A 6,000-nucleotide genomic window follows, 5' to 3' on the forward strand; every position below is an offset into this window, starting at 1 on the left:
TTTTCAGTTCGGGGACATTATTGGCTGCCATAGTAGGATAATTAAATGGTTGTCAAAGGTGCCCGAGAACTTTTTATATTCCTAAATTCATCAAAATATCAGATTTTGTGTCCAAAAGAATAAAAAAATACAATATACAATATGTTTACCTACTATGGTAGTGGATGATGTGCACGAAATGAAAATTGCTAACATTCTTCCAAACATCTTTCTTTGTGTTCAACAGAACAAATAAATGTATACAGGTTTGAAACAACCTAAGTGTGAGTAAATGATGACAGAATTTACATTTTTTTTGTGATATTTCCCTTTAAGTATATAACAAACTCCTTTAATATGGTGATATAAAAAGAATAAATAATAATAACAATAATAATAACTGAGTATACAGTAGATGTATTGTTTGTACTGTTAAAACAAGTGACAGTCAAGTAAAGAATGTATAAAGTATACACAAATATAATAAAAGTAAGTCTAAAACAATGTTAATTTGTCTGTTACATTTAACCATCAATTTGCATTATTTTCATAAGGATCTTTACATCGTGTCCACTTCTGTACTTGTTGCACGAGTGAAAAGTAGCAGCTCATTCAGTTTGTTTATGAATGAGAATTAGCAGGTCGTTTCTGTCACGAACGGTGTCGTGAGCATGGACAGGAGACTCAGGTGCAGACAGCGGGTAAGGGGTTTAACCTAAGACATTAAACAAAAAATGATGTTCATGTACGAACGAGATTCAGACTCAAAATACCGGCTCGTTCGTTCAGTGAAGGGCATATTCGTGCAGTACATTCAACCAATCATATGCTCTGTCTTAATTTAACGGATTTCTTATTGTTGTTGTGTCATCCCTCATATTGCAAACCGTATCTCTCCGGCCTCATTTTGGATGCTTTTCATGAACTGGCCCCATGACAAACTAATTGAAAATGCTTTGCTAAATTAATTACAGTACATTACAGTAACACATCAGGATTGACACAACACAACCTAAAGTCTTATTTATTTTTTAAAGTGCAAAAATTCAGACGCAAATTTCAGACTCAATGTGTAATGGCCTTTACTCAGTATCTCAATAAATGAAAGAATTTATTAACACATGTTCCAACTGTAATTCATGGCAAAAAAACGGAGTGATACACTCCTGTAATGCGGTGTTGGCACTGGTAAACTGGTATAAATAACATGATTCATTCAGGTAGTTATAAAACTTTCAGTCCTTGTCAGTTTGAAATTGAATGTGAAGTTTTTTTCTTTTTTGGTGACTGAGGTCACATGAGCCAGTGCTTTCCCTAGCCGATCTATTTTTCCTTGTCTCAAGAAATATCTACATAGGCTACACATGAAACCGCTAACACGACACAAAATCATGTAGTATATGTAGTATTAAAAGGTTTCAGCGGCTTATACTGTATGTAGCACAAGGTATGATATTTATAATGACTTTTTGTTTTTATTGCTGTCTCAAGTTACACTTGACAAGTGTATATAACAAGTGCTCTTGCAGTCACTTTAGATCAAAGTGTCTGCTAAACCACTGCTTTTGAATGTGGATTTCACCAGTTATATACAGTTTAATGTGCTGACACATCCTCAAGCACAAAGAGGATGATGTCTTGACTGTCTCCCTGTTTGTGATCAGGCTATATAAACAGTTCTTTTGAACGTGTTAGACCGGAGAATAATGCATTGGGCATGAAAATGTATGTTATGAAATTAAAAACCCGCCCAAGCAGCTGGCCTCTCTTTGCTTTTATTTAGTCACGTTGTGTCAAACTTTCAAAAATTATGTATTGTGCAGTCACAAATACATTATGCCTTTACACAGCCTTTATTGTTTAAGTTTAACCAATCAGATCTGGGATAGAAAACCTGTCAATCATTCTGCCATTGTCATGACTCGTGAGTGACAGGGTTTTGGCGCAATTAAGGACCAGATTAGTATATTGAAGTATATTGAAGTGATGACAATGCCGAAGTGGCCCAATTACACATTTGGTGTTAGAAAACTTTGTAAATATAACTGTAACTGAATTCAGAGCTTGAATGATTTAATACAAATGCAGACTGTGCTCTGGCAAACTCGTTCTTGACATCTGTTGGACGTGCAAAATTTTGCATTATACGTTCTGCAATACTTCACGAAAGATGAAACGTTAGGCCTAAATTACTGTAGTTCTCTCAACTCTCAAAGGTAAGCACATAATTGTTGCTGCTATTTCTATTATATTTTGTCATATTGTCATATTGACTTCGTTTTGAGGAGATACCATTTTCATTATCATCATTGATTGACTACATTTCCATCACATTACTTGGGCTGTTTTTTTTGGAGTGGGCGGGTTTTAGTGAGCCTTTGGGCTGGAAATTGTCTATCCAATCTGGCAACACTGAATATAGACATCAGCTCATATTATAAATATGTCAGTCGTATTGAAATTTCACAGTTTTATGTCAGACCCTATAAATGTCCAATGAAAAGTGCACTAGCGTCATTATCGCCACCGAGCTGTTTTACTGCTGCCATTAAACTGTAATGATCAACCCATACCTCGTCTTCTATAAGAAATTGCTTGCATGGTAATTTATTTTCTCCCTATGGAGAATCTATCAAAAAACAGACAACATGAACACCATTGACACAGCATTTATTTGACTTCATTATATATGCACAAGTGGAAGCCGTCTATTACAATGAGACCATTAATCTGGCATGTTTGTTGCTACTTTTTCACCTATTCGTCATGTGCTTTGTCTTGGTCTTGTTTCATGTTGTCTTGGTCATGTTTCAAACAAGTCATGTTTCTTACAAGATATCAAACTAATCAACGTAGCATTACAGTTACAAAAACAAAGTCCTTATATATATTTTTTTTAAAGCTCTGCTCTTGGCCTACAAGACCACCACTGGTTCGGCACCCCCATATCTTTATCGGCCAATGCAGACTTCTCTATCTGCCAGATCCCTATGCTCTGCAAATGAACGGTGTCTTGTAGTGTCATCCCAAAAAGGGAAAACATTACTCTCACGTACCTTCTCTGGATTGGTTTCACATTTGTGAAATGATCTGCCCGCTTCTACAAGATCAGCAGATTCTGTAGCCATCTTTAAGATTCATCTGAAAACACATCTTTTCCCGACAGCACCTAACCGAACAGTTCTGACTTCTATTTCTTTTCTACTCATTCTATCTTAAAAAATAAACCTTAGCTTTGTATACCGTGCTAAGCTATATGAGATCAGTTCTTGACTGCACTTATGCTTTTTGTTGTCCTTATGTTGTTCCAATTGCTTCCATTGTTTACCTAATTTGTAAATCGCTGTGGATTAAAGCGTCTGCTAATGTAAATGTATTTTGATTTAAGTTAGTAATAGATGCCTTCAATGGTTTTCAATAGCATGGACTGCTGAATTGTACCCAAGAATTGTACTAGGAACATGTCGATATTATTTCATTTTACATTGAGATTTCAAGTTTCTAACAGAAAGAGCAAACATTTGTTTAAACAGCTTTTAAAATATATGATTGCTGTCATTTTTGGCATGTTCAATGAATGTACTGAATTAAAACGGCTCTGCAGCAGGAGGTTTACAACCAAGAGATTTTCTTTGGCAGAGAATTCTCTGCACGATCTTAAAGCTGCTATGTGAAATGTCCGATGGGAGACATAGAAAGGTAATTAAACGTTGAGCGCACAGGCACTGAAAAGTCATCTGGGGAATGAGGGACAACCCACCCTCTGTAAGGAGAAGAGAAAGAGAGCGGGGGAAAGGGGGTAAGAGAAGCCAGAAGGTGGGGATGTTGGAAAGAGAGGATAGAGAGAGAGACAAGAAAGGGTGGGGTTGGGGGCGCAGAGTGTGTGGGGAAAGAGGGGGAATGAGGGGAAAGCGAGACGGAGCTGGTTGGGCTGGAGTAACAGTTAGTGCTGCTGCATATGGAAGAGTTGTGTTGCCGTTGCACAGCGTGCTGCAGGCAGAATTCTAATGCGTTCATCAATAACCTCAAACAGCTGCTCAGAAACAAAACATTCATGTGACTGAATGCCATGATGGAGCATTTCCTGAGAAATGAAATTGCTAAAGTAGTGAATTCAACATTTATTCATTGCCTGTTCTCTTAAATTAGGTTTAGGTGTCTTTACAGAGTTTATGCTGAAGCAGGAAAAGGCAATGAAATGCAGAACTTCTAAGTGGGTCCAAGCATCCTTGATATCCACAATACATCCGGCTACTTTCAAGCATTCTCTGTACTTGTGTTCTCGAGTATTGGAACCATACTTGCCGATTGATGATGACATAGAGCAAGAACACAAGCAACCAAGATTCACAACTAGTCTAGTCTGAAGCTAATGGAGGAGCCTGTAAATGTTTCCTTAATATACAGCTGCATCCAAATTTATTAGAATATCGTGAAAAAGGTCAATACTCTTTGACACTCATTTCAGAAAGTAAAACCAATTTATTATATAGATGCATTACACATAGAGTGAAATATTTCAAGCCTTTATTTCTTGAAATATTGATGATATGGAGTTACAGATAATGAAAACCCAGAATTCAGTGTCCTAAAAAAACTAGAATATTACACAAGATCAATAAAAAAGGATATTTTAAACAGAAATTTCAGGCTTATGAAAAGTATGTTCATTTCTATGCACTCAATAATTGAGGTTGAGCCTCCTTTTGCATGAATTACTTCATCAATGCGGCATGGCATGGAGGCATTCAGTCTGTGGAAATGCTCAGGTGTAATGGAAGCCCAGGTTGCTGTGATAGCAGCCTTCAGGTGATCTGCATTGTTGGGTGTGGTGTCTCGGGTTCAGGTAAGGCGGGCATGATGGACAAGCAAGCACAGTTACACCATGGTCATTGAACCAGCTTTTTTTACCTTTGGAACTGTGGGCAAGTGTCAGGTCCTGCTGGAAAATGAAATCAGCATCTCCATAAAGCTTGTCAGCATAAGGAAGCATGAATTGCTCTAAAATGTCCTGGTAGATGGCTGCAATGACTGTTGACTTCATAAAACACAGTGTGGGTTAGAGCTAACCCCAACTACGAGAGCGATATTGAATTTATACAACAGTTTGACGGCCTCTTAAACAAAAGATTGAGTATTTTGAGGTGAAAAAAAGAGAACTCGACAACTTGAAAAAGAGAAAAATGGCACTGGAGATAGAGTTTCTTCAAAAGGACCTTCAGAGTAAGTGCTAATACACTATTTCACACTTGCTGACTTTACACAACTATCAATTATTGCTGGCAAAAGATGACTCGCTGGCTTTTCTTTATAAAGAATATTTTAAATAAAACTCAAGGAACTAAGCATATTTGTTTTGTGTTTTATTACATTCCAAAATGGTGTTCCACGATTCTGTCCTGTGCAGCTGGGGGTTTTCACTCGTGCGTTAGTTTCTGTGAACGATAGAGAAGGTAAGTACAATCCTTTTATACTACGTGCTGAGGGATGATAGGCTAACCGGTAATTGTTTGTGACGTAAGGAGTCTTCCTGATAGAACTCGCGCAAAGCTTACTGTGGCAAGGGATGCGTGGCCTAGCAAAGTCTAGAGAGAGAGAGACAGGAAACCGGCGGGAAATAAGTAGGTCAAAGGCTGATTGTCTCTCGTTACAGTGATTGGCGGGAAGAGTATAAAAGCCAGCATGAGGGGAGGATCGAAAAAGAGAGTTTGGCTAAGCACTAGCCGCCACGGAGGTACCAGACATTGGGGGGGGGAAACGACACGAGAGACCTTATGTCCCAGGAGGCCATAGTTAAATATTGTTTACTTTTACTTTGTGTTTTTGGTGCCTTTAATAAATTAAGAATTTCCTCAGTTATGCCGACCCTGGCTCCTTCCTTCCTTGCTACACTTGAACCTCACTACACTTCCATTTATGTTAGGCTAAGCATAATACTGTGTATAATACTGTGAGCTTGAAATGTATATGTTCCACATTGGTTATATGGAACAGAGTCACACATCATCTAAGAGATTTTAA

The sequence above is a fragment of the Barbatula barbatula genome (genome assembly GCF_947034865.1).
Source record: "Barbatula barbatula genome assembly, chromosome: 12".
In the NCBI taxonomy this organism is placed as follows: domain Eukaryota; kingdom Metazoa; phylum Chordata; class Actinopteri; order Cypriniformes; family Nemacheilidae; genus Barbatula; species Barbatula barbatula.